At 36.3% G+C, this 9,217-nt stretch overlaps 1 long non-coding RNA gene across 1 annotated transcript in view; it reads right to left on the bottom strand.

Moving 5' to 3' along the window:
* Positions 1 to 9,217, bottom strand: part of LOC106877071 (uncharacterized) — a 44,344-nt gene that overhangs the window by 13,455 nt on the left and 21,672 nt on the right. Inside the window, exon 2 of the long non-coding RNA XR_001410330.3 lies at positions 2,454 to 2,568. This is a non-coding gene — a long non-coding RNA (uncharacterized LOC106877071). The remainder of the gene's footprint in view (positions 1 to 2,453; positions 2,569 to 9,217) is intronic.

Below are 9,217 nucleotides of genomic sequence, written 5' to 3'. Positions count from 1 at the left end.
ATCGCTTAATGGCTTTTATAAATGTGTGTGAGTTATTTAGAGAATGTCTGGCATGTATTACTTGTATATCATTGTTTGCTTGTGTGTACCTATTTATTATCTTGTCGTTTTGTATTTATATATAACACTACGGTCACCCAATGCGCCATTTCCCAGCTCCAGACTTTAGGGAAATGTCGTGAATGCTTTAGAGAAATGTCGTTCGAATTCTTTTCAGTCTCTCGCTTTCTCTCTCTCTCTCTCTCTCTCTTCCCCCCCTCTCTCTCTCTCTCTTCCCCCACTCCCTCTTCCCCTCCCTCTCTCTCTCCTTCTTTCTCTTCCCACCCTTCTTTCTCGAAGAAATCGACCGTATTCAATTGAGGATAGAACTGGACTCCGCCATGTTTAAGAATACTAAGACCCGCTGTATATTCTGGCACCAAATTTACAGCCCCATCAAGAATCATATTGAATGCTGTAGCAAGCATCAAAGTATTGTGAATCGTTCAAAACATATTAATGGCCCTTCGCTGATTCGAAATATCCATTATTTTAAAGAAAAGGGAAACGCGACAAGAAGTATTGATGTCGTTCATGCCTTTCCATAAGACTGTTGGGTCGTAGGTGAATTGTAACAATTTTAACTCAAGATTGAAACTGCGTTGAGATCATGTTTTCCTTTACAAGAAACTTATACGACCACGACGTGTAGCGACAGGAAACGAAGTGGCTCTATATTTAGATAATTGGAATAAAATTACATATAATTGGAATGAAATTATATATAATTGAAAACATAATATTTTAAGGTCTTTCCTTTTAAACACTGCTTCATATCCAAATGTTGATATTTTCATAAGCACAAAGCAACAGGATTAATTCTCATGCATAAATTAATACTTTTCTTCAGCTTCAATGTATAAGTGTAAAGCTCTGGATTAAAATAAACAAATTAAACCAACTAAAAATACTACTATTTAATGAGCCTGTCTCTACACGATCACAAAACTAGCTTTTAATAAATCCCCCTCGAATCACGCTTCATCATCTAAAAAAAAATACCGAACAATGCATTAAGAATAATTTAGGTATGGTTACTCTGTGTATAAAAATAAACATGGTATTATTATTATTATTATTATTATTATTATTATTATTATTATTATTATTATTATTATTATTATTATTATTATTATTATTATTATTTTATGTTTGACTTTTGTTTTGCATTTGTACAAGTTGGATCCGAGTCTCACCCAGAGACCTCAAGAGACAACAAGTTAGAAGTTCATGTAGGTGTTATGCCTAGGGTACCATATATTTGGATTTGTACAGTTTTGTTCTAGTGAATGTTTAAGAAACCATAAGAAAATTATGTGTTTGCTTTAAAATTTGAGCTCACATAGACAGTATTTTACGTAGGATATAGGCAGTTCCCATGAGCACTATCTTTTGAACTTCAGCCATTTTGGGGTTTCCTGGTATCTGAGCTAGGTAGTAATCAGCCCGTTTCGCTGTCATTCCCAGGGCACCTATGACAATAGGTATTGTTTTCGTCTTCAGATTCCACATTTTGCTAATTTCTATTTCAAGATCTTTATATTTGCTCAGTTTTTGGTAGGTCTTGACAGATACGTTTATATCGATTGGGACAGTCATATCAATGAGGAGGCATGATTTTTGTCTGAAGTCTTTCAGTATGATGTCTGGCCTATTTGCGTCTATCTTTCTGTCAGTTTGAATGGTGAAGTTCCAGAGGATTGCAATGTGATCATTTTCAAGTACTGGGGGTGGTTTGTGTTCCCACCAGTTTTTATCATGGGGCAAGTCCAGGTTTTTGCATATTACCCAGTGAATATATTGTGCAGCTCTATCATGCCTGTTATTATTATTATTATTACTATTGTTGTTGTTGTTGTTGTTGCTGTTGTTGCTGTTGTGAGAGCAGTGAATGTCATCAAAGTGACACTGGGGTACAGATATACGAAGCCCAGTATACCCATCATGACCACACGTCTGATAAGGGTATATCAGGCACATACACCCCAAGCTTATGTGCCTGACATAGTGATCACATATCATGATAAAGAGCATATGGCTCTGCAGGTAGGGCCCAGTAAGAATATTCTTCAGGTCGAGTAGCCCATTTCGCTCAAAAATTCCCTGAATAAGGGTTATTTGAGGATGATGAACGAAGCACCTATGTTTCGAGGGGTGAATTATTCAGACCCTAAAGCATCCCTCTCAGCACAAGGTTATGAAGACTCTGCACTACTCCTGCTCGTGATCAGTGACGCACATATCCACCAAGGGACTAGTTAAGGTCAAACAACTGACAAGCAAATATGTGGTATTGAGCAGAATAAATACGTGTTGTAGTACATCTTTCACACCAAGACAAAAGATGTAACATACTACAGTCAAGATTAGAAGCCATGAGAGCTTAGTAGTAGTAGTAGTAGTAGTATATTTACCTGTCGTGAATGCGACCAAGCTGATTATTACGGCAACAATATTGATTATTTTTGCTGACGGATACATACTCCTTTCTTTTGGATGTTTCTTAATAAATCTGATCAATGGAGGTTCCTAGAAAAAGAAAAGAAATAAAATGAAGAATGCAACGAATTAGTTGTCTCTGGCACTTTTTCCCCAAATTATAAACAAAAATAATTCAATGAAAATTGTTCCATAAAGAATGGTATCGAAGTTGGACACAAAGACAAGCATTCTTTGAGAAGAGGAATAGTCAAATTTAATCAAATCCAATATTTGACTTCTCTCCCGCCTATTAATTTATTTCATCGATTCTGAGACAACGAAAGTCAATACAGACGTCATCAGGATCTTAGACCCTTGCATTTTATAATTCAGATATATCCGCTGAAAATTTCATTATCCGGGACTAGCAGTTCTATACACCAATCTATATTTTGTTGAGGAATATCATGCTTAAAACTATTTTTCATTGAGTTATGTCAAATTTATTGAAACAACATGACTTGCAAAAAACAACCATTCTATTTTTTGGTCGTTATTTAACATTACTGGTCTAATCCCTGATTTTAATTTCGTAGTGAAAAGGTTAAGTAAAAAAAATAAAAACTTCAAGAAATAGCCTTGGAGAAAAATAAAAAGTAAAAGTAGAAACATAACATAAAAAAAGAAAAAATGTAAAATTATAAAAAAATAATGCAGGTATTATTGGTTAGGCAGACTTTATAAGCTGCCTTGTGTCTCCAAGAAATCTGCAGGCTCTGAGCATATTGTATGATTTTCTTATATAGAACAAACCACATGCCTAGAGCCCAAATATTGCATGGAGAGACGAGGCAATAATAAAAATTTACATAACCACGTATCTCAATGGCAAGAAACTATTATTTTAATATATATATATATATGTATACACAAATCGTTTTAACTACTTTCTAAGCCAAAATATTGCAAGTTACAACATTAAATATCAACAATTCACGTGTACAAATCTACAAATCAGAGCAATAAGCTAAGAGTGCGCGGTTTCTCCGAAAATTTCTTAAAGACAGTCCTAAACCTGAGACATTGAAATACTTGGTAAAAGTACAAACCACTGTCCTGTAGGATTAAATACTATAACATGCATTGTACTTTGTTTTGGCGTTAAAAGAAAATATACACACTCACCAACACACACACACACACACACACACACACATATATATCAAACCATGCTTCAAGGAAATTATACTAACCTATTCCTTTATACATATACATACATTATATATATATATAATGTATGCCTAAAAAAACTGATGAAAATTTAAAAGTTAAAAACCTTACGACACAATGAAGTAGAGAAATTTGAAAAGACAACACGAAACCGGTTATTTCTCAAAATACAATGTTTATATATACCAAAAAGATTTTCTAACATTTTTCTAACATTTTTCTGGCATAATTTAAATATATACTTTAACCATGTAACACAAGCCTTCTGTAGTTTTTTCACTCTTATTATCTTTTATATATATATATATATATATATATATATATATACATATCAGATTTTTAGGCATACATGTACATATATATACATATGTGTGCGTGTGTGTGTGTGTGTGTGTGTGTGTGTGTGTGTGTGTGTGTGTGTACATATAGTTATACATGTACTCTTAAACGTAGAGACGCTCGTATATGCAATTACATTCACGTACGCACACTGGATGATTTTGAGATTAATTGGGTGATTGATTGGTAGATAAACTAATCGAATGATTGATATAAAGAGATTCCGATATATAAAGTAATTGATAGTTAATTTAATTGATAAAATGGTAAAATAAAAAAAGAAGATAAACGGGAATGGTTGACAAGATTGATAGACAGAACCGTCAATGTAGAGAAAGATATTAATGGAAATGGTAAAGCCTGGCAGACACACAAATTTTAAAATTAACTTGGTAGATTGCGCTATCTATCTATCTATCTATCTATCTATCTATCTATCTATCTATCTATCTATCTATCTATCTATCTATCTATCAAATCACATCCAAGTTAAAAACAAAAAAAAAAGAACAGTATAATCCTAGATGTATGGTAAGATAGGATGGTCACAGGTGGAATGGCTTTAATTATGGTTCTAGTCAACCAGGGCTGATCTGAGGCTAAACTATAACAATCTACTGCATCTACCGTCTGATTACTTGTATTTCTGTTCTGCATTCACGCACGCAAGCACACACATGCATACTTATACAAACTTCTTTCACCTCATCTCTATCACACCTTCTTCGTCTCTAGGTTTATAAAGTTGCCACTTATGAAGTCATTATCAGTCATTTCAGGCCAACAAAATCACTGGTATGAACCGTTTCCTGCTGAGTCTCTCAAATTCTCAAATAACACCTCTCTGAACCAGTTCTATTCTCTTCAAGCGAGTCTTATGTAGATGTAACTCTATCGAATCTACAGAAGAGACAGTGTAACATAAATGGCAAACTTTTTCTGTTACCTTTTAATCGCTTTCAGACAGACAGACAGAGAGACAGACAGACAGACAGGCAGGCAGGCAGGCAGGCAGACAGACACACTGACAGATAGATAGATAGATAGATAGATAGATAGATAGATAGATAGGCTGACAGGTGGACACATAAATAGCTTCGTAGAAAGATGTTTCCGGTGAGTCTCTGTACCGAAACAAGTTTTATGGTTAGAAAAACAGATGCTTAAAGAATTTCATCCAATTAATCAATCAGAAAGATGCAACCTGACCACAGAATCAATATACTTCTTTGTCTAGATGGAAATATTTCGCTCTACATTTATTAAAGTAAAAGTACCATATTTGTATTGCACGGTCCCGATGCTATCATTTTTTTCTCTTTTGAATACGACGTTCAAGTAAGACGACAATTAAACACTTGACGCCAACTTAATGTGACAGTCCCCTGAAGGGCATAATACTACTGTTGGTTAGACCTAGGAAGCTGCGCTGCTTCCTGTCGGCCTTGACACATTTCCTATGTCCTTATGTTTACAAAGAGGAGACAAGCACCGCCACCCAGCTAAGACTGCATCCAGAGACTTGTTTCTGAGTCTTTGCTCGTCATCAGTCTGGAGTAGCATGACCTGCTAGTCAAAGATGCCTGACAAGATCTTGTAAACATATAATAATTCTAGTGAAATACATTCACTGATTTCAAATTTAGAAATGTTACATTTCTAAATCTCTTCAGAGAGATTTATGCAGTAGTGATACGATGAAGTAGTTGTATGCTGTCAACTTAATGTGACAGTCCCATGAAGGGAATAATACTACTGTTGGTTAGACCTAGGAAGCTGCACTGCTTCCTGTCGGCCTTGACACATCTCCTGTGTCCTTCAACGTATCACTACTGCATAAATCTCTCTGAGAGATTTAGAAATGTATTATTTCTAAAATTAAACACTTGTTCCGATACGCAATAATTATCCAGATGGATTTGAGGCAGTTTTGGATGTTCTTTTTGTTATTGATGAAGTCATAACTGGCACACCGTCGGTTACGACGTGTCGGATTCTGGTTGATCCGATCAACAGAAGATTGATCGTGGAGTTAACGTGTAATTGGCTGAACACTCCACAGACACACGTAAACTTAACGCAGTTCTCAGTAAGATCCAACGTGACACAGAATATGAGAAAGCTGACTCTGAACTACAGGTACAACTCATTTGGCCAGCTGAGTGGACTGGAGAAGCGTGAAATAAAGTGTCTTGCTTAAGGAATCGAACTCGTGACCAGTTACACTAACCACTAAGCTACGTTCCTTCACGCTGTAGTCATATTTCAGCTTGATCGAATTTATCTGTCAACAGAAGCAACCAAACTGTCATCCTCCTATCTTCTATCTAGGCATAGTGCACCAAGGCTTACAATATCTAATGTGACATCCTTGTTAGATTCATATGTGTCTTTCGAGGAATCGCAGTTCTCTTTGTTCGGCCCTCACAGCCGAGTTTATTTTGATGTCATTTAAGGGATGAATTTCAGCCAGAAACTTAACATCCTTGGGTAATGTCATAGTTCGAGGGCCGCAACTGTTAGTACATAGCTTAAATCGAGATTTAATAAACGGAAATATCGCTTAATCATCAGTATGCGTTTGATCTCAAAATTATTTAACACTACTGTATATATATATATATATATATATATATATATATATATAATGACTTTTTCAGTCATTAGACTGCGGTCATGCTGGAGCACCGCACTGTGGGATTAAAACTGGAAACATGTGATTCAGAAGCAAACCTCTTACAATACTGCCACGACCACGTCTAAAAATGATGAACAATCTTCATCGATTTTCGCACAGTGTATGGGATCTCATCAGAGGTGTTTACACTATTTCACCATATGTGCGGTCTGATCAATAAGTATACGGACTGTTGCCATAGTAACGAAGCTAAAGCACGCAGAGTAAACCCGCTCACTACAGATTTACCTTCAACTCTGCTGTTGTGTATGCGCACTAAGTTTTAACGTTCTAGCTCACTTCCGCTGTTTACAGCAGTGCATGGAAGGAACGTGTGCAGCGTGTGATCGTCGCATTGACCATGACAGAGAAAGTTTAACGGAGAATCTGCATCAAATTTTGAGAAAAGCTTGGCGATATCTGCTCAGAGGCCTATGTAAATTTTCAAAAAGTTTTCATCGTTCTCGACACAACCAAAGAAATTTTGTGAAACTGAAACCCGAATCTCTGTTTGGTCAGCTGGAAGCAGTTTTGGTACAAACTTGGCAGACACGCGTCTCATCCCCAAATCTTCAGTGATAATAGACTGAACTGAGCCGTAACTAATTTGCAGATCAGCCGACACCTCACAGATGGTGATTCGACCTTTTCCCCTCACAGTTGCGCGCACATCTAGGAGGTTTTCTCAGTTCTGCTGGTTGCGGGTCTCCCAGAACGTTCGTCAATATTGGCATTTTGTTGGCCATCTTGGAAACGTCTGAACCACTCGTACCCTTGTGTGCGGCTCATACACTCCTCTCCATACACTTTCTGCAAATTTGTATAGGCTTCTGAGCAGTTATTACCATGATAACTTTCTCTATCATGGTTAATGCGACGATCACATTACACACATTCCTTCCAGGCACTGGTGTAAACAATGGAAGTGATGTAGTTCAAAGTCAATCTGTGCCAAGCTTCTTCACTCTTTTGCTTCAGCTTCCTTACTATAACAACTATCCGGATACTTATTGATCAGACTTTGTGTGTGTGTGTGCATATATATATATATATATATATATATATATATATATAAAGTAATGATTGTTACCACCTCATCGTGGTTGTTCCGTACAGAACAATGTCAATACTCTTTTTAACTCCAGGAAAGCTCTACCTCCAGCTGGTTGATGACACAATATCTGTGTCCGTTATATTGCAAATAAGGGACCGAACAACTCCCATCCCGCGGAATCAGAACCAGTAGACCAGCTGGTCTGAGGGTCCTACCCTTCCTCAGTACTGCTACACGATTCTACTAGATATAGCAGTCGTTCGTCCTCCGTTCGCAATATGCAGCAGACAATGTACCAGTAGGGTAGGGTATGACGTTGAGGAAGGGTTAGGGCTAGGGTTAAGGTTAGGGTTAGGTTATCCCTAACCCTAACCCTAACCCTAACCATAACCCTTGAAACCAGCTGGTCTACTGAAACTAGCTGGTATACGTGATAGGGTGCTGAAAATTTCCTGATTTTAAGGGATTCGCCAAAGGCTTGGCTCAAGGCAGAGCCTTCTGAGTTCTTTTACAGGCCTTAAAAAAACTCAAGGGTCACCGCAATAAGTGAATCTGAGAGGGGAATATGTTGAATAGAATTATAATGAAATGATCCTCCTCCTGTACTTTCTTTTACCCAAGGACAACAACTATTCAGCAACCCCTTGTGTACATTATTTATGAGTTAACTAGGATACTAAGGGTTTCAAGTAAAGACATCATCACAACTATTCCAGCGTTTCACATGGAAGTGCTGGAGAACACGATCTCTTCCTATGAAATACATTGATTGTGTTTTTAACCCACAAATAATAAATATCTATCTACCGATACGGAGTTAAAAAAATCTTTCTCACTGTTCGATAATAGCTCTCACGGACGTACACACACACACATACACACGTATACACATATATACATTTATATTATGAATATAAGTATTATATGTAGATATATACGTACTATGTGTGTATGCGTTTATGTATGTATGTATGTATGTATGTATGTATGTATGCACACACACACACACACACAACCACAATGTTTATTGTACACTTTTCTTCCATTAATGAAACATCTGGAAGTTTTTCGACACGCCCAGTTATCGATGTAGGTTAAACATACAAGTAAATAAGTTATGTTCACACTAATGAATACAATCGAAATACGTTTACGTCAATCGTCTAATATATATACACATACATATATAAACAACATATATATACATATATACACACACACACGTATATATATATATATATATATATATATATATATATATATATATATATATATATATATATATATATATATACACACACACATACACACACACACACATACACACACACACACATACACACACACACACAGGCATACAGGTAGGCACATAAGTGCAAAACAATATGGAGAACGTAGTACTTGAATACCAAATGTAGAGCAATATGCCTGTAGAATATTCATTAAACAATATATAT

This window comes from Octopus bimaculoides, chromosome 5, assembly GCF_046866305.1.
Source record: "Octopus bimaculoides isolate indiv1 chromosome 5, ASM4686630v1, whole genome shotgun sequence".
Lineage (NCBI taxonomy): Eukaryota > Metazoa > Mollusca > Cephalopoda > Octopoda > Octopodidae > Octopus > Octopus bimaculoides.
This window is presented reverse-complemented; position numbering and strand designations above follow the sequence as displayed.